Source organism: Drosophila takahashii, chromosome 3L (genome assembly GCF_030179915.1).
Source record: "Drosophila takahashii strain IR98-3 E-12201 chromosome 3L, DtakHiC1v2, whole genome shotgun sequence".
NCBI classification, from domain to species: Eukaryota; Metazoa; Arthropoda; class Insecta; order Diptera; family Drosophilidae; genus Drosophila; species Drosophila takahashii.
Window position 1 is genome coordinate 11,242,295 of NC_091680.1, and position 21,238 is coordinate 11,263,532.

Consider the following 21,238-nt stretch of genomic DNA (forward strand, 5'->3'; position numbering starts at 1 on the left):
GACTCTTCCAACCTCTCTTTCTCCCCCGCCATCTCCGTCTCTTTCTGGCTGTGCAAACGTTGATTCATTAAAATTCAATTTTCGCTCTTGTCCGTGTGTGTGTGTGCCTCGTTTAATTGAACCCTGTAACAGATTGCGTTACATCAACATATAGATTGAATAAAAAAGGCTCAATCCATGAGCCTGTGTGTGTGTGCGACCTTGAAATAGCCAACTAAATTGCAGCTAAGCCCGGGGTTCAAAGGTCACCAGTTAAACGGAAATTTTTCGTCCGTTTTCCCCCGCCATTCAAATTCTTTCGCATTTTAGGAATAATATTTTGCTTGCGGTTTTTTAATAAACTTTTACAGCACTCATAAAACTTGGCCAAGAAGTTTTGTGCGCAAACTTTTTGCCAAGAAATTGATGTAAAAAGCTTCCAAGCTTTTTGCCTTTGCCTTTCGATTGAGACGAAACGCGGAAAATTAAGTTGCAACTTTGCAAAAAAGATTAATTCAAGTAGGAAGTAACAAAACGTGATGGAAAAATATTTATATTTCAATTCTTAATTCTTAATCGCCTGATTCGGCGACGTCAAACTAATATTTCCGGAGAGCCGCAGAAAATCAAATGTCGATTCCCATCGTCATTATTCTAATCCCCCGACATGTTGGCCATCCATCACTTGACTTGTTGAAAATGATTTCAATCAAATGTTGCTTAAGTTTTGTGGGCAGGTAACATGAGAAATTAAGTTGGCCCCGTTTTCGGCTGTTTTTTGGTGGGCGGCGGGAGGGGGATGTTGATTGATGTGCGTGCGGCTGGGAGCTTATGCCCTGAGAATTTCCCTGTATTTGTAAGATGCTGCCCCGGAAAATGAAAATGCGTTCGAAAGCCAGTCGAGTGGAAAGTTTCAAGGAGCCCGAGCCCGACAACGATGACTCCTGTTTGGCTTTGGCCAACGGATTTGAGTATTTTTATTTGTCTGTTTGTTTGTTTTTCGCCTTTGTCTTGGCTGGCTGCCTGCCCCCGGAACCCCAGAATCCCTTGTAGTGTGTGTAGGTGCTGTGGCGTTGACGACGACGACTTGGCAGTGCCAAACGTCAAGCATCATTGGCCACAGTCAGCAGCTGGGGAATTGCACTGGGAGAAATATTCAAAAAAAATGATAACAAACTTGGTACAAACAGGAAAAAGCTTCCGCGATTAATCACAAAATTCTTAAGCGTTTTCAAAACATTTACAAAGGTGTTTAAAAGTATGCAGTGGAAAAATAAACATCGTAAATATATTGGAGCATACTTTTTGACACCCTAAAAAAGCTTTTAAAAACTTGTGATTTCTAAATTGTATTTTTTAGTAACATTTTCCGAATTTGTTGTACCCTTTTTTGATTTTTTTATTGTTACCTTGCTTTTCTATTTTTTCTTCTCTGTGTTGCAACTTGAAAAAGATCAGGATAAGTGTGGGCGTTTATTTGGGATGATGCAGCAACCGCAAGGAGTGCTAGTATATCCCGATTCCTGAGTGTCCCGATTCCTTTTTCTATTTCTATTTCTGTCTGCGTCTCCTGCATTATTTGCTAATCTGCACAACGACAAAAACGATTTTCAAATTCTATGGTCTGTGTGCGTATTTATATTTTATTTGTGCAATTCCAGAAGCATTTCGAGGGGCTCCTTCTGCTCTGCGAACTGTTCCAACTCCGGCTGGATTTACATTTTGATTTGTTTAGCTTTTGCGTAGTTTTTCCTGCTTTTTCTCTTATCGCTGAAGGGCCGGAGTTTTGACAGTTCTCTGCCTGCCTTTGACAGCAAGTGCTGAATAATGTAATTGATTTAGATGACTTTAAATGAATTTACAGCGGCCCAAAGTTTTCTATTTCGAGACAATGCATTAGCAATCTTGCGTGGCACCTGGCATTCTCAACCCTGCTGAACAACGCATTACTCATGTTTTGCGGTGGCGCAACACACAGCTGCCAGGAAAAGAGGAAAAGTGGAAGAAAGGAGGAACTTCAAAGACATGGCCCCGTGTCTCGGTGTTGAAGTGAAAAATATGTGAAATTTAATTTTCCTAAGTGATTTTTCATGTAATTCGGCACCTGCTATTATTTCTTTTCAATTTTTCGTTGTTGTCTACTCGTCGTATACTTGATAACACTTTTTTCGCTTAGCCCCTTACCATCCCCCTCCCTGATCAATTGTTAATGCCATGTGGTTGTATCCCTGACGCTCTGCTTTTTTCCATCATCTCCGCAAACTCCACCCCCATTCTTTATGGTAGACATTTCAGCGCCTTGTGAACTTGGTAAGAGGCCAGCCATGCATCACTGGGAAACTTTCCTTCCGTTACTGTCGCTGTTGGCTTGCCAGAACTTTTGGCAAGAAATATGAAAATTACATTTTCTATATGTTAGCAGGGGCGGGGGATGGGGGCTTATGGTTTGTGGCTGCTTTCGGAGCAAATGAGCCCTGCAAATGGTGCATGCAAAGCGTGTGTGCCCTGATTGCGCCCAATGATTGCATGACGGAGCGTTTTGGCCATGACATTTCCCCGGCAATGGGAATGGGAATGGGAATAGGGAATTAGGTTAGCAGATGCAGTGCTACTACTACTATAGTACCAGATGCAGTGCCAGCTGAAACAGAACAGAGGCAGCGGCCCATTAAGCGTCCCACACTCGTTTATCGCACTCACACCCGCACCCTCACCCGCACTCAAACCCATTCACGAATCACGAATTTGACCCCACGTAGCGCCTGTGACCCCACGCACGCCGGAAAGTGTGCCACAGAAAGTTTAAAGCTCAGCGAAGTTCATAAAAATCAACACAACCGAAAACACAACTAAATGGAATAAGCGGGAATTATGCACTCCTCACGAGGTATATGAAAATTCCCGGCCAGTAATTACATAATTTGTTCCAGTTTTATTTTACAGAGAATTCGGATGAATTTGGATGCATGTGTTATTTGAGTCAATAAGAAATATAATCATTGGGTTTATCATTTGCAATATAAATAAATCAAATAAAAACACCTCTTAACGAGGTAAAAAACTAGTGACGATCGCACCTTCAACATACAAAAGTTCTGATATCAACATTTGTGACGAAAAATTATTACACTCGTCATTAAATAGACTTTCTAATATTTTCTCATTCGGCCCGCCCTAGCAGACTATTCCAGCCTTTTTCCCTTCACAGGCATTTTCTATTGCAGCGTGCCGAATGAAAAAATATTTGAAAGTCTATTTAATGACGAGTGTAATAATTTTTCGTCACAAATGTTGATATCAGAACTTTTGTATGTTGAAGGTGCGATCGTCACTAGTTTTTTACCTCGTTAAGAGGTGTTTTTATTTGATATCAGAAGTTTTTGTTTGTTTACATTTGTTCTCATAGGAGCTAATATATACATTTAAATTTAAATTGGTCAATCATAATTTGTAAGCCATTGTATTTAAACAAATTAAGTTAAAAAGGCGTTTAAGTATTTCAAAATACCTTTTAAACGAGGTATGGCACATGTCTTTACCTTTAGTAGTGTAGAACTTACAAACTAACGAAATTTAGCCATTTTTAGCTTTTTTCCCGCTAAAGTAGCGGCTTTTTCCAAAAGTCGTAGAACAAAAGATTCCTATATGGAACTCTTAAGTGCAAATTTACTGATTCCATGACCCTAAAATACAGTTCGGATACCCTCACACAAAATTCAATACTCAGGAAGCTTTAGTAGTTCGAGCTGGCAAAAGTGGCTATTTTCGTATAAAAATAACTTTTAAACGTGACTTTTTACAGTAATGTGTTATATATCAAAATTTAAGGAATCTCAAGGGCTATACAGTTTAAAGTTTTCAAGAAAATCGTTAGAGCCGTTTTTGAGAAAAATAAAAAAAAGCTAAAAAAAAAGTTTTAAAAAATTGTCTTTTGTTCATATCTTTTTAATTATTACATTTCCACAAATTGCGTATAGAAGGCGTTTATAGCATTTAAAAATACCTTTCAAACAAGATGCAGCACAAGTCTGTAGCTTTAGTAGTATAGAAGTTACGGTTTTCCGAATTTTAGCTATTTATAGCTGTTTTCCCGCTAAACTAGCGAGTTTTTCCAAAAGTGGTAGAACAAAAGTTTTTTATATCGATGTGATGAACGTCATATTAAATTTTCAAAACTTAAGAAACATGTTTTGGACAAACTGACAAACTGACAAACTGACAAACTGACAAACTGACAAACAGAATTAAATTTTCATTTTGGGAAGATGAAGAAAATCTTATTTTGGCTATAACTTTTGAACGGAGCGTCGGATTTTGACAAATGACCCCTCATTCGACGGGTATTTTCAAAAGGAATACAACTAAAACATTGCGAGGGGGCATTTATCCCCACCGGCCCCAACAGCTCCAAATTTCGAAATTTTCACTTTTTCACTTTTACCGTTCTCTCTCCCAAGCCAATTGATTTTCTTAAAGTCTTGGTATGCAATCCTTTAAGCTATTGCAATACCTTTCGATTGGTGTATTACTCATTACGATCGGACTATCACAGCAGATTTTCAATTTTGCGGCTATATAATAGTAGTCGCCTTCGCACACTCTCCTGGTGCGCTTCGTCACTACATGGACTGCCGTCCATAGTGATATATTCCAATTTGGTATTAAATCAAATGCTGTGGTTCAATTTACTCTATACAGAAAATTATTTAGCTAACATATAATTATCAAAGGGTGGAAATTACAACGCTCATATTTGTTACATAAAAAGGTAAAATTTTAATTAAGGCTTGCAATAAGTTTGGTATTTCAAAAGACGCGAAATTTATTTGAAAATAAATAATTAGGGTATTCTATGTAACTAAATATCTAGGAAAATATTTATATTAACATTCATTCAAGGCAATTATATTTAATAAAAAATCGTATTAATTTTCTGACCATGAACGGATTAGGCTATTCACTTTTTTATATTTTCTTTTTTAAAAAGAGTATTTCTTAGTCAATGTCTTCAGCTTGACTTTTCACTTGTGTTTTTCTGCTTTTCGGCGACGGGTGCGGGTAAAAGGGTGTCGAGTTGGAAGAGAGGGGTGAGCCCCATAAATTTGCGGCGCTAATGCCATAATGCCGTTTTATGAAGATGAAAGTCGTGCGTTTATTTCATTAAACAAATAATAACAGCCGAAAATAAACCGCAGCAGCAAGGCTACCAGCGCTTTTCCATCCCCATTTCCCCATTTCCCAACCCAAAGCAGCCGGAGCCAGGACATCCCTTGCTATCCAACGGCTTAATGAGTTGCTGCCGGCACATGCCTCATTGAAGGTCGAAAGGCTTACTTAAGATACGCAGCTCCCCACAATACATACTTATATAAATAAGAAGTGGGAAAACTGTGTAAATATTTCTTGCGGCATTAAGGCAAATTTGTTAACAAATTTGTTTGTGCCTACAAACGAATTAGCCGACATATCCAATTAAGTCGCGCTTGATTTCCAACTTGCAGTCTCAATTTCGCACTTGCTTATTTTATCCCCCTTGCGTTGCGCGGGTAAATAAATCAGCCACCAATAAAACGTACAGAAATTTAAGTTCGAGCTACGGCTGGGTCTCATATTTCAAGCTGCTTGTTAAGTGCATGTTTTATGATTATTATCGCAATAAAAACTCCCGAGCATCAGCCAACGGGCGCCTAGGAGCCCTTGCCGCAAACAAGTAAATGATACGCCCTAGTCGCAAGCTCGGAATCCTGCCAGGATGCAGGGCTCACAGGGCTGGCAGGACTCACAGGACTCACAGGGGGCAGACAGGTGGGCCCAGTGCCTGGCCGGGGCATTATAAAGGCAATAAGATTTTCAAAATACGACAATTTATGCAATAAACTTTGAAATTTATGCCATTTCGTCGGCACAGACGCAGCAGACATCCTGTGCCTCTCCATCCCCCCCGAATTTTTCCAGGACTTAGCCAGGACTCTTTTGCCGGGTGCCTTTTTTCTTTATTGCCGGGCAGAGTGCTTATGTACCCACTGGCTGACGTCTTAAAGTCAATCCTTGCGCTAATCCCCGCCAAGTGCGTTCCCGTTTCCCCATCCCCCTTTCACTTTTGACTCTGTTTTCCCCAAACTGCAACCTTATTTGGCGGAAAACGCTCCCCGGGCTTCCAGTTCATGTGAAAGTCGATTGTCGCTAATGTAAATTTATTTGCGCTGAAAGTTCTGTGCTTTTTGGGCTTGGGATTTGCATGAAATGAGATAAGCAAGTGGCATTTTGCCCGGGAGGCATGAACTGCCTGAATAAAGGGAAGTTTCGAACAACTGCTGCATTTTTATACCCTTGTAGAGGGTATTATAATTTCAGTCAGATGTTTGCAACGCAGTGAAGGAGACGTTTCCGACCACATAAAGTATATATATTCTTGATCAGCACCAATAGCCGAGTCTATCTAGTCATGTCCTTCTGTCCGTCTGTCCGTTTCTATGCGAACTAGTCTCTCAGTTTTAAAGATATCGCGATGAAACTTTCCCGAAAGTCTTCTTTCTATTGCACGTAGTACATATGTCGGAGCGAGCCGGATCGGACCACTATATCTTAAGGCTCCCATAGGAATATTCAAACATATATAAGAACATTCATTGTTACTTTGTAGGAAGTAGGCGTTTTAATTCTTGACTACTTAAAAACAAAATTCAAAAATAGAAATGCTGAATATGGAATCCCTGGAACTGCACCGAGTGAGTATTACTTTATCTGCAAGGGTATATAAGCTTCGGCTGGCCGAAGGTAGCTTCCTTTCTTGTTATATTTAGTTTTTATCCACACAAAAAATCATATCTCAGAAGAAAGCGTTAGATTTGTTTTCAAGTACCAGATAGTCACCAAAGTAATTTAAATTTTCAATTTTAACGCCATTGTTCTTGACTTCACCATAAGCATTATTTTATTTGTAATAGTTTGTTTAAATTAAATGGAATTTTGTTTGTTTCTCCTTTCCATTGTTTATCCCAAACTCTTTCACTTTCCTTTGCTGTCCATTTGATAATTAAAATTTTGTTGCCTATTCCTGGGTGGATTACTTTCATGCCCCTTCTTTTAGCTTTATTAACTCGAAAAAGAAAAAAAAATCCGGTAAATTATATGACTGCTGTAGGTGTTTATATAGCCATAGAGCCATAAACATTGTTCCGGGCTCTGGCTATTGCAGCTTTTGTTCACGAAAATATAAAAAATATATTGCCTACTTTCCAGCAGAAGTTTTAAGCATCCATTCCATTCGTCAGCCTCAACTGAGTGTTGTTTTTGCTCCCGTGGAGTCTCCTTTTTTGGGATTAGGCCAGCGGCCGACCGCCCCTAATCTTTGGCAAATCAACACCCCGAAGAGAGGAAAAAAACATTTCGGTGGAAATCTTTTTGCGCCAGCACACCTGCACCTTTCATTTCGGGCCATTTCGGCTGGCCATTTTGGCTAAGCTACCGCTTTTTTTATTTCGTTTTTTCCTTGACAATATATTCGCACCTTTTTGCTGATTTTTATTTCGATTTTATTTCGGCATTCGGCATTTTATTGACGCCCTTTGCCACGCCCCCTGACAGGCCAGGGGGGTGAAGGGGCAACCTTTCCCTGTGATTATTACTATGACTTTGACGCCCGAGGACATTTCTCTGCTCCTGGTCCCAGATCATAAACGACCAAACGAGCTTTTGAGCGTAGTTATGTTTTCCTTTTTATTTTTTTTTCTGTTTCTTCTGGCCTACTTGGCCACGCCCCCACTACACACACACATGCGAGTGGGCGGTCGTGTAATTTCCTAGTATGACCATAAAATATGGCAACAAATTTTATGCGCAAGGAAAAATCTCAATTATTTGGCAATCAATATTATAGAGTCTACAATGGCATTCGGCGCCAATAAAGAGGCTATAAATTATACAATAAATGTCATTGCCAATGTCCTTGAATCGGGGATTGTTTAACATAATTTAAATTTATGTTTGTAATCTTCGCCCGAGGCCACCGACAGTTTGACCGGAGCCGCTTTAGTTCGCTGCGTCCTGGAGTCCTTTCTTTTCCCCAAGGACTCGTTAATCAGCGTTTTTTACGCTTGCCTGCTAATGATCTGTCTGTCAGTGTGTCTGTGTGGGTCTCTGCCCATAGGTTTCTTTAGGTGTGTTGGGCAGGTGTTGTTGTGTCTGACGTTATTTCTAGGGATCTGCGGTTTACGCTGAAATTAAGTTGCGATATCCTTGGGGCCTAGCCAGTCGTGGCTATGGAAATTGATTTACCGCGGCAGAAGGTTGTCATCCCAAAAGTTGTATTAGAGAGACTGTAAGTTAAGATTATCTTATACCATGCTTATGTCAGAAAATTGTAGTCAAAGCAGATCTCAAAATGCTCTAAAAGTATAAATAAATTTAAGAGTTGAATACAGTTTATTAAGGATTATCTTCAGAAACTTATTATACTTAGTATGTGTAATTAATTATGAATGTTCTTAAATTCTTAATCTTGAACATTCAAGCTAAAAATTTTTATCCAAAGTTAGATATAAGTCAAATTTGAAATTATAGAGTGAATTAATCCTGCAAAATGTATCTTTCCGAGGCTTTGATAAAGTGTGGAGTTTGTAACGTCGATTCAGGGCCACCCTGAGGATCACGGAAGGTGTTTGGTGGCATAATAGCGGGAAATCAAACAACCTTTTGGGGCTTTGCTCCAAGGAAGTTGCAGGTTGTTCTCTCGTCGTCTCCAAACACTGGGTTTGCCTGTCATTTTGACACACTTTCAGCAATTACAACAATGTTTGTTTGCACACTGCTGTGGCTACTACCCCCTCCTCCCTTTTCCACCCCTTCTCCTGGGTGATGATGGTGACATACTTGCAAACACCTACATAACACGCCAAGCAACATTTATAGCATTCCCCCAGGAGGAGGAGAAGGGGCGGCTGGCGGGGAGGGGCGTGGCAACCGTCTCGTTGGGTAACTCGATTGCTGTTGCATATTTGATTTCAATTGAATTGCCGTTGAGTGCTGCGCACACACAACACACACACCACACACGCACACACAAGCACGCATATGGGGCAATGCAACGCTTATTTGACAGTTGATTTGACTACATTTTCAAAGTGATTGACATTTGGCACACAGTATAGGCCAGGGAATGGCCATGGTCTACAGCTCTGGAAATGGCTATGGAAATGGCAATGAGCGAGGGCCATCGATAGCCTCAAACTCGTTCACATTTGGGCAGTTTAGATCGGGGAGGGGGGTGTACAGATAAGGTCAAAATAATAGTCGCCATATAAATGCAAATATTCAGGTGTTCAATAATAAATTTAGATTTATTCCAAAAATATTTTATTTTAGGGAAATTCTACAGTAATAAATAATTGGTTTTAAAGAAGATACTTTTCCAAAACAAACATTTAAAAATAGTTATATATTAATCTTTATAAACAATTGTTATTTATATTTGGTGTATAAAGAAATTAACAAAATGCTCAAAATATTTGCTAAAATAGTCAGATTTTTATATAAGGTAAATATTAAATATTCCTCTTTTAACTAACATAATTTAGATTTGTTGCATAACAAATTAAATAAAATGTAATACATTTGTAAAATAACTAACCTGAAAACTTAATAAATTCCTAAAACATTCCAAATTATTTTCCTTCCCCTTGTTGTTCTTTAATCCCCACTTTCAGGAGTCGCTTTAATGCCAAAACTTATGGCAAATCATTCGAAATTGCTGCTGGCCGAGTTGAAATTGTTTTGCGTGCTGCTGCATAGTTTGAAGCGCATTAGGCCAAAAGCCTTTTGGCTTCCAACGGGCCACAAAACTCGTGGGAAGGGGGAGCGAACAAATTAGACGCCATCACTGTTGCTTCGAACCAACTGGAACTGGAGGTCAGGACAATGGGACGGACGGGCTACGTCTACATGCAGGGCCTGTAACTCATAGCACTTAAGGGTTCAGTGGGGTCGGGTTACGTCCGTACAAATGTGTGTGTATATATGTATGGAGCTGAATCCCCTGGCTGTCCATAAACTCATTTGCTTATCAGCAGCAAGAAGCGATGTGCGAAAGCGCGGCAAATTGTTTCGCCAGCCAGAAAACTTGTTTTGAAATACTTTTGCTTGTGCCGAAAAACCAGAAAAGGATCCTCGAGCAGTGGCGAAACCAGAAGCAGAACCCGCCCAGTTACCAGAAACAAATGATGCAATAGAATTTTATGAGCCACACTAAATGTGGCTAATAGATTTCAACAACGTGGCAATAGAAAAGATACAGCCAAAGTCTTAGCCCAGCAGCCTCAGCTCCGATGTGTGTGTGGGCTTGGCGCTTTATTACAACAATTTATTTTTATATTTGTTTGGCAAGTTGCGTAGAAATGGGCCAATGTGAGCGCATTGAGCCACTGAAAATCGCTCAAAAACTTCCAAAGGGCGTAGACCGTAGACCGACCGACACACAAGGATATTCGCAAAGGACTCACACTAATGCGCATACTTGCGGGTTAGTTGTTCTGCCAAGTATTTAGCCGAAAGTATTTTAATTTGTCGGGGGCAACTTTTTTATGCCCCTCATAAGTTTTTGCGGCTTGGCTCGCATTTGAATTTATGCGACTTAATATTTTGTCAAATTCCTCAAGCTTCCCGGGCAAGCAAATGATTATCAATTTGGCCCTGCTGCCTTCCGGGGAAAGTGGATTTTCCCACACCATCCCCACTCGGTAGGAAAATCACATAAATGCGACACTCATTTCGCTTGATGCCACCTTGGGGCGTGATTATGAATTGTGAGCGGAGATTTGATGTTCTGACTTCTTGCCATGCAAATGCTCGGCCATCAAAAATTCCGCCCGAAATTTTGTGACAATAACAGGGAACAGAGAAAAATAAAGACTGAAATGAAGCCATTACAAAGTTGGCCAAGAAATTTAATAAGCTCCCAGAACCTGCCGATGAACTGGCAGCTGAACAAACAGCGACTAGAAACCCGCTCCCGTCAACCTTTTGAGGTAACCGGAGCGCGGCCAATTTGGTACGCAAAAAATAAAAAGCATAAAAAATCCCCTTCGCCGAATCAATTTTAAGGCAGACGAAAAATTCGGAAAAATTCAGTGCAAGCTGCTGGCCAAACAAACGACCCATGTCAATTACGAGCTGAAAGCAAATATATTACAATATCATAAAAATGAAAACTCAAACAACCAAAAGTCGACTCGGAATAAGAAAGAACTTTGGACCCGCTTCCCGCCTTCGACTCCCGATTTCTGGAATACCATTCCGAATGGCCGCCAAAAGCGCAGCACAAACAGAAATGAAGAGGGGACCAAAAAAAAAAAACAAGAAGGAGAATTGGGATGGAGAACACTTTGTAGCAAAGACTCAAGTTACCAATGACCCTCATTATACCCTGAAATCGAAGGGTACACGAAACAGTACATACACATTTAAACATTTGAAAATAGACAATACCATGGATTACCTACCTTTTAAAGATTAAAACTAGATATTTATAGCTTATCCTCGTTTTCTAGATTATTTAAAGACAAACAATATTTCTTATATTTTTCATATACTCAAATGTAGTTCAATAAATATTTGAGGTATTTTTTCAAATGGTTGAATTTATCAAAGCTTAACAAACATTTGTGCTAAAAAAGAAAATAATTTTTTATTTGTTTAAATACAAACAATATTTTTTATACATATATTTAATTATTCCACCATATTTACCACTTCTATGGTTTTTAAAGCCTAATAAAACTTAAAAAAATAAAATCATTGATTTTTGTGTGAGTTCAAACCCGTTGATTGCGATACCTCAGGGCATTCAATATTCCGCTTTCTTCTCAATATCGCACCCATCCTGACTTTTTTCCAGTCTGTTTATTTTTAGCAAATTGCGCGCATTGACTAACTTTCGCTGAGCACGAAACGAAACGAAAGTTGCGAGGGATTCGGGCCGAGGGCCAAAGTCCAGTAAAGCCAGAACTGGCAATCAAATGTTGCCGATTTTACTTTGTGTTGAGTGCAACTTAAATAAATGATCGGAAAGCGGAAACAGTGCCGTTTCTCGACCAGAATCGCACTGATTTAAGACCCAGTGAGCCGTGTGCTCATTCGAAGACCTTTAAAGTTGCACCATTTTCCAGCTGAGCCATAACTTGCCATTGTCACATGACCAGAGACTAGAGACCAGAGACCAGAGACGAAGAGGGGCTAACGGGCGTAACGCGGCCAACTGGCTTTTGGCCATAATGAGCAAGGACGATCCGGAGGACAGGACGGCCAGAACTCTGGCCAAATGATAAGCAAGCATCGAGGGCCTAAACGCATTGCTCCTGTTTGCCATGAGGTCGGAAATCTGAAATCTGAGGTCTGTACCATGTGCAATGGTGCACGAGGCTGGGACACACTCATAAAAATTAATTTCTAAATTTTGGAAATCTCGCCATTGAATCGGCCTACCTTTGAAAATAGGAAAAAAATTTCTTGTTATTAGAAAATTGGCCTTTGAATACAGAAAACCTTTCTTGATGGAAAAAATTCAAGAAAGAATTTTTCTTAAAAATAGAAAAATGAAAATCTCATATGTCTGTTTTGCCGTCGCAGCCAAAACATTTTTGTACGTATTTTAGGACAAAATCACCTTTGAATATATGAATGAAATGACCCTAGAATATAGGAAAGTAGCCATTGACTTCCTTCGGCTGCCGAATGTTAACGACAAGAAAAACGAAGTGGGACGAAGGGCCTACTCGGCCCGACTGCTATCCGGCTACCGACTTCTCTGATCCCCCGAGCGTCAGTTGTGAAAAAAATTCGTGAGTGATGGACGTGATTTTCAAGCGGATAAGAGGTGAAGCCTTTTTCCGAATATTCAAAGGTATGTAAATATGTATATAATTTTTTGTATAGCGGGCGTACAATTGTATGTATGTAATTAAAGGATACATTTCAAATCTTTTTAACAAGCGTATACCAATTTAGGTGAATTGTTTTTTAGCTAAGAGCTACGTACATACATACATTTGTACATAAATTTGTGGGTGTACAGTTCTATAATAACTTTATCTTATTACTCGCATTCTATTTATTTTTCAGAGTGAAAATACCTGCAGTTGCAACAGCCAAATAATTTGTTTGTCGAAGCTGTAATTTTGTTTTAAAACCTTCTAAGGTAAGAAAAATATGTTGTATTTGTTTGACATACTTATGTATGCATGTAAATATCTATGCATGTACGCGGCTCACCCGATCTGAAACCCGATTTTCAACCCTTTCATATTCTGCTCCTCTCTCTCGCTCGCTTGACCTACGCGTCGCGACGTTTCTCTCTACTCCTTCTTAAAATTGTCATGATCTGACCTGCTTACATTCGGTCTCCCTTCGCGCAAAGGACTGTATGTAAATATATATGTATGTATGTGGCTCTTTCTGAAATTAGATTTTCAACCCTTCCTTCATTTTCTACCTGTCTTGCTCCTCTCTCGGTCGTCTGACCAACGTGTTTGTATTTTGGCTATTATTAACATTACATTATTATCTATTATCTAAAAACATCTATCTATTCTTATCTAAAAACAAATCATTGATATCCCAATAACTCTTTTTTTCCAGATGAGGAAAGCCGAAGAAAATAATTTTTTATGCCTGCAACTACATATTTGGTTATAATAATGTTTTCTTAAGTCAAAAATGTGTTATTTAAAATTGTTTAAATGTTCAGTGTTAAATGTTTTAAATTTAAATAAATAAAATATGCAAAAGAAAAAACCAAGTTACATTTTATTTTTAGGGTTTCAGTGTTAATATAAAACTTCCCTTCAAGAAATATTATTTCTTAAATCAAGAAATAAAATTTCTTGAAAGGAAATTTAAACAAGAAAGAATTTTTCTTGTTCAAAAGGTGCCTTTCTAAAAAACCCTTTCTTGTTTTAAGAAATTTAATTTCTTGAAACAAGAAACAAACCACCTTTGAAACAAGAATCGCCTTTCTTGTTTTAAGAAATATTTTTTCTTGTTTTTATGGTGGCTTTCTAAAAAACCCTTTCTTGTTTTAAGAAATTTAATTTCTTAAAACAAGAAATATTTTTTCTGGTTTTAATGGTGCCTTTCAAAAAAACCATTTCTTGAAACAAAGGTGAGGTCGCCTTTGGCAAAAATTCAAGAAAGAATTTTCTAGATTTTAAGGAAATTCTTCGATTTTTTTTTATGAGTGCATGGGCGATAATTGAAACTATCATTAAGCCAGGCCAAATCCTTTGCCAAATAAGTTGCCTCCGCCTGTCGCATTTCCACCCTGCCCTCCGACTTCCACTTTTATTTTTTGTGCCCCTTGTAAGGCGCTTTTGTTGGGTCAGGTAAGCTGGTCAAGCCCATCAATGGCGTCCAGGCAGAATGATGGTCAGGCAACTTAAAAACTTTAAATCTGCTGCAGGAGTGCAGCTCTTAGATATTGTATCTTTTTAGATGCACTTGGAAAATTAGAAATTTAAAACTTAATTTCTTCAGATTTTAAATTAGAATTTTTTAAAATTTTATTCCATAATTTAAATATTGTTTCTTTCCATAAAATAAAATGATCGAATTTCTGCATAGAAAAATTAAATGACCCTTTTTGAAGAAAGGGAAATTAAATTACAAATTTATAACCATAATTTAATTGTAAAATACATTATTTTAGAACTTTGCTTCAATTTCAAAACCGTTCTTTAAACTTAAAATTTGTGATCCCGATATATTTTTCCTTCTGTGCTCATCCAGCTGATCCTGTTAACTTTTGCCTTGACATGCCTTCCCAGGTGGGTGGCAACACCCGGCCTGTTAGCTTATGAAATATGCAGCAGCACCACTCATTGGCAGCACATTTATGCGATTAGGTGCAACAGGAAGAGGAACAGAAGCTGAAACAGAAACAGGAACTGCCAGCTACCAACTGGCAACTGCCAACAGCCGGCTGTCAGCCGACACTTGGATTTCGAGGACCCAAAAGCCCAAGGAAACTGCTGCGTTGACAGGACGCATAAAAAGCTACCCTCTTCACACACGCAGCGAAATCTCAAAAACACAAAAAAAAAGGGGAACCCAATAAAAAGGCAACAAGCCACTGACAGTTGTTTTTGCTCTGCCTTTTCTTTTCAGCAGCAGCTCCTTGGCCGGCCAGAAAAAAAAGGTGACAATGGTCCTGGGGAAAGCGGAAAAACCGGGCAGAAAATGGCCATTTCCGGTCCTCAACTCGTTTGCCGGATCTGCAACATATGCGATATTGCCGTGTGCGGTGTGTGGCTTGTGTCAGCTTGTAAGAAACGAAAACGAAATCAAAATCAAAACTAAACAACTGCTGGCGTCGGCCAAAAGCAGGGCCCATTAAATTATTAATGCCGAACCAATAAGCTGGAAATCGCTTTTGTGTCCATTTGCAACTTTTAAATCCTTCGCCCGGAACACACGTGTAGGACACTCAGAAAATATGACTGACGGATCCCATTTGAATTTATGTAAAGGTTTTTTCCTTGCAATGAACAATTGTAGTTTTTGATGGCCGAAAAATATAAAACATTTCAGAGATTTAAGTTATACTTTTTTATGATTACGAATTGAAAAAATACTTATTTATTTAAAATATTTTTTTTAATAAGCAATAGCATTGATGGTGGGTCATAAGCCAGTTATAATAATAGTATTGCTCCAAAAATCAGAGCTATATAAAAATGGGTAGAAAAAAATGTATTTACCTTAGAAATACAAAACCAGAAATTTAAATAATTGAAATCTGAAAACCTTTTTTTCCCAGAAATGTATTTAATAATTTACGGGGATATGTTTCAGTTTTTGAAATTAATTAACTTAATCCTTTTTTAAACCTTTTTTAGCTAAACCATTTTTCCGAGTGCATTTTTAACAATGACTACTGGCCAGCAGACCGCAATCGTTTGGTGGCTGTGTAAGTGGCTCGATTTCTGATTTATTCAGCAATTTTGCAATGGCTCTTGCAATCCACTCGACTGCTAGTCTCGCCGCCGGTAAATGAAGCATTTATTCGGAAATTATCGGCATTAAAATAATACGCAAATTCCGAAGGCCAGTGCAACCGAAAATCTGGCATAATCATTAACTTCCGAGCGGATGGCCGTGTGTTTATCTAGCCGAGTGGGCTTGGGTTCACACATGCTGAGCGTGTCTGCGGCAGCAATCAAACTGCGAGGAGAGCAAAGATGATGATATCCAGGATGGCCACTGTACACTGTTCCTGTTCCTGGTTTTCTGTTCCTGGTTAATGCACTCCAACTCGTTTCGATGGCAGTAAGCCCCTTTTGCTGTGCCGCATTGTGCAAATTACAGCTGATTGAGTTTAAGCTGCAAATGCACTCGTCCTGCAGAAGGACAGCAGAAACTGAAACAGAAAACAGGAGCAGTGGCAGGATCAGGAGCAAGGGCTATAAACCGAAAATTGCAGCAGTTGTTGAGCATCGGTCGAGTGGCTTGTTTGCAAATGGGCTAGCATAATTTTTTGGAGCGCTTTTGTTTCCGCCCCCTTTCCGTTTGCCTTCCATGGCCATTTCCCATTTCCTTTTTGCCCATTTTGACGGCGAACGAAGTGGCAAGAGGGGACGAGGAAAATTGATGAGTGGCGAGCGTGGAAAAGACACGTAGTCTTCGGCGATTCTTCTGCCAGTGACAGCAACAATAAAAGTTAAAAAATGTTGCCAACAATTTGGTCCGAAATGAAATGGGCTCGGGCAACGAGTCAATCGATCAACGTACGATGGTCGGAAAAGTCTCCTTGATTTTGACATATTTTGCCTCGCAGTCTTCATTTGCTTCTCTGCCCTTTTCCCTGCCTCTTCGTGCTTTCGGCTTTGGCAAGTGTCCTTTAAAGTGGCAGCACTCGGCGAAAGTTTAATTAAATTTTCACAAAATTGTTTGCCCTGCAATAACAAAGTAGCAAAGTTGCAAAACTACTGCAAGTTCTTCTTAGGCAGCTTGCTAATTTGTTTGACAAACAGCGCGGTTACCTTTCGTTTCGTTCCACTCCCCCAGCTAAAAGCCGAGGGGTTCTCCAAAATGGGCTTTGGCTTGGGCTTAAGCCGGCAAACCGCATTACCACAATTAAAATTAGAGAGCAACGTGCTGGCACTTTTTGTGCAATTTAAATTGTTCGGCTTTGCGTTGCGCATACGCCGCATAAGCCGCTCACAAAACTTTTGTACTTCTGTCCACATGGATTTCCATTGCCTCACGATGGCGAGTGACACACCGGAAGTACTGGAAATTGCATCGAACATGATAGCTGCGATGGCTTTGCTCTTGGTTTTTCTGCCCTTTGATTTTGCAGAATTTAATTAAAATATGCTATCTGCGTTGTAATTACATTTCGATGGCTGTCCACTCAAGTGGCGCCTTAAAAAATGATGCCAACTGCAACACAACAATTGCCCTTTCCCTTTCCGCCGCCTCTTGGCACATAATGAAAAATGCTGACATACACCCAAAAAAAAGTAGTCATCAATATGCCCCTATTTAGGTGTCAATGTGACACTATTGAGTGGAAAAAAATCTTTGATCCGAACGTCATTAAATTGACCCTATTCTGGTGTCACTTTAATACTTTCGAAAATATTAATTTGACCCTTTTTGGTGTCAAAGAGCCACTAGCCGGTGTCATTTTCTTAGTATTAAATAAAATTTGACATTTGCTTGAAAGCTCCTGTAACCATTCTGCCATGGGAAAAATTAATATGGGCGTGGCTCAGGGGCCAAGGCGTTAGGTTCTGATATTATTTTGTGCTCGGGGGAACGAGGTTCGAATCCCGCTCGCAACACCATTATTTTTTTTTTTTTATCAGTAATCTAACACAACTTAACATTTTTGTTCTTAAAATGATACATTTGCATTTTAAAAACTTTTTACCTACTCTGATTTATCTGGATTTCGAACCGGGGACCTCTCGCATCAGAGGCAGACGCCTTACCAACTGGGCCATCGAACCATTTTGCGCGCGAGCGAACTCTTGACAAGTATAAACGAAATCGATACTAGAGTAAAACATCGCCGAACTTCGAACTTCGAAAATCAAAAATGATAATTATTGGGATCGAAGTGAACCTAGTTTTATCAAAATGACACTATTTAGTATCAAATACGATTTTTCTGAAAACGCGGTGTACTTTTGACACTCATTTGGGAGCAAATTGACCCCAAAAATTTGATCCTAGGGGCAGTGTCATTTTAACCCACAGTTATTAAATTGACACTCAGGATTTTTTTTTTGGGTGTAGTTCTGTTTGCCAGCAAACAGCAAATAGCGAAAGCAAAACAACAAACAGCGAACAAATTCGTTCACTTTTTTTCCGCTCCACCCAAAATCGCATTTTGTTTGTTGATTTCTGTTGTTTGTCCCGTGCATGTTATTACTGTCGGTTGGCAAAAGACCAACGATTTTATTTATTAATGTCGCTGATTGCCATTTGTGCCACATGCATTTTTCACTCCCGATTCGCAATCCTCGATTCACGATTCACGGGTCCCTGGACAAAAAATCAAAACCAAGCGGTCCGCAAGGTGCAGGCCAAAAAAAAACCCAAAAAAAGGCACGGACGTCAGACAAATTGTTAAAGTGGTAAACTGCATTTATTATATTTATTCATGTCAACGTTTTTAAAAACCCTGCCACCTGGCAGAAATAACACAGTGTGTGCGGAAGTGGAATGTACCCTGTCGGTTTATAGGTGCAGTGAAATAATATTCGTATAAGTATATAAGATAAAATAAAATAAGAAAATAACTAAAAATCCTTAAAATGAACTCCATGGATATTTTAATTTAAAAAATTTAGCATATTTTTCGATATTTTTATAGAGACTTTAAAATTCAAATGATTTCTTTTGGTCAAAGTAGAGCTTGAAAAAATATCGATATTAATCGAAAATATCGACAATTTTCAATCTCTAGCTCGAGACTCTTTGGAATTAAAAATATTTCGGCTGTATAAAATGTTATCCAGTCTTCTATTGCCTTTTGATACCCTGCCAGGAATCTTTAAAAACTGAAAAAAACGAAGAAATTTGAATTGGCTCGGCTTGCAGCTCATAAAAAGCGATGCCACAGCGCGCGAAGTAAAAACCATTGCCAGCTTGATTATGCTGCTTAACGGCGCGTTCTGATTGACATATCCATTCTTGAATTTGTGCCAGCAATTGCAGTGACTGCCCGAGGCCAGTGAGCCCGCATAAAGCTGTCCTATTTTATTTACTCCACCCCAACTTTATTGATTTCAAAGTACCCTAGTACTAGCATTGATTTCAGCTTCTGGCCCAGCAAAAGTTCCCCCGAAAATTTCTCCTAGCCACGAGAAACTCGCGCAACTTTCATTTATCATGAATAATTTATTAATTTCAAAGTTGCCACTGTGGCAAAGGAAGCGGTGGCAGCAGAAGCAGCAGCAGCACTTGTTGCAGTTGTTGTTGCTGCCGCTGGCTGCCTCAGCTTTTTGTTTAAATTTTCAAATGACAAAACTTTGCACATGGCAAGCGTTTTTTGTGCTTTTGGCATTGGCCAAAGTTTTTAATTAGTCTTTGATAGGAAAGCCACCAAAACGCGCGATGCGATCCCGATCCTTGGTCCATAGAATGTCCCAGTTTAGTGGAGTTTTCTGGTTTTCTGGTTTTCAGTGTGTGCTTGTCGCGTAGATGGCAAATGGGTTAATCAAAGTTCGGTGCACCTGGGGCCGCCGCTTGGCTCTCCGATTTCAGCTTTGAAGTCGGTGCTTCTTCTTGTGATGTGGCCGTTGGCAAAGCCATAATTACGCATACGCCACGTTGCACGCAAAAGGCAACCGCCCTTTTTAGGGGAAGGGGGTTGGGCTATGGAAAATTGTCAGTGTAAATTGCAAATTCATATCAAATTACGAGCCTGGATCGGCCGAGGAGGAGCTCAGCTGCCATGTCAGTTTGTCACACTTATCGCAGCGGCAACGGGACGTATACGTTATGCGAGTCCTTGCAGCGACACATGAAGTATACCTCCCGTTGCCTCTCCCCTTAAACTGCATCTGTATTTGGGTCTGCCCATTCGCCTACTTCTTCGTAGTCGTCTGGCATTTGTTTAATGTTTTTATGTTGCATTTTTGCTTGAAATATGCACACGCTACTTTTATTGCCAACTCCCCTCTGGCAGCTCTCTGGGATTTTCGTGCTCGCCTGCATTTTACACATGGCAGCCCCATAATATCAAGTTTGCAGAGACAGCATCGTTTTTCCCTTTTGCCCCGCCCCGCCTTGCTCCCCTTTCCTCTTCCCTTGGCTCTCATTGTTTAGCTCTAATTGCTTTTTCGCTTAGTTTTCATGTCGGTGCTCGGATGGCTTCTGCTTCTTGATTTCCCTGCCGCATCGCATCGCATTTCCGCTTCCTGTCCCGGCTACATCTATGGCCATAGTAGGGCCCCACACCCTTGGACGGCAAAGTGAAAGTAAATACTTAATTATACCAAAAAGGGATGGCGCATTTCTTGCTCGGCTTACAAGCGGCTTACATTCTCTGCGCATCCTGCGAGTTGGCCGAGGACAATTTAAAATCCAGTTAAAGCGCAGTTGCTGGCCATTTGCGGTAATCAATTTGGCAAGAGGGAAAAGTAGTGCAAAGTATCTCTCATAAATACAACGAAGCCGTACATCAATTTTCCACACTCTTCGGCACTCAATTATCTGTCTCCGTCGCCTCGGGGCGAATAAAATCAAGTGTGTGCCAGGGCCATCTGCAATTGCAATTTATTTCCCACCCGACAACTACTGCACTTGCAGAACTCTTATTACCTTTCATTGGCTTCACTTCGATTAGCTGCAGCCAAAGCCATAAAACTAAGCAATTTGCATCTGGCACTCCTCGCTCCGCAGCCACCTGCGCTTTTCCGGGCTCTTTAAGTTCGAGCTTGATCCCCAGCCAATTTATTTTTATGCAGAAAATTGCAGTGCGCTCCCTTTGCCGTCGCCATCGTCGTCATCCTCATCGTCGTCCTGAGGATTTGCTGTCATTTGCGTACTTTATTTCTGCCGCTGGTCAAAGGCAGAAGTTTCCTCTGAGGCAGCGAAACTTTCTAATATTTTTCAGCACCTCGGCACAAACGATAAGATCTCTCGCACGCTCTCCTCAGTTTCTCAGTTCCTCAGTTCTTCCTCGCCCTGCGTCTTAATTAGTTGAATTCTATGCATTTTCCGCCAGCACGCCGGAGAATTGGCCAGGGAAAAATTG

General features: G+C 39.9%; 1 long non-coding RNA gene across 1 annotated transcript; it reads left to right on the forward strand.

The window, feature by feature from the left end:
• Window positions 1-12,754: 12,754 nt before the first annotated feature.
• On the forward strand, window positions 12,755-13,764 carry LOC138913045 (uncharacterized). Its single transcript, XR_011418620.1, has 3 exons — window positions 12,755-12,874; window positions 13,093-13,168; window positions 13,609-13,764. It is a non-coding gene; the product is annotated as an uncharacterized lncRNA (long non-coding RNA).
• The last annotated feature ends 7,474 nt before the right edge of the window (window positions 13,765-21,238 follow it).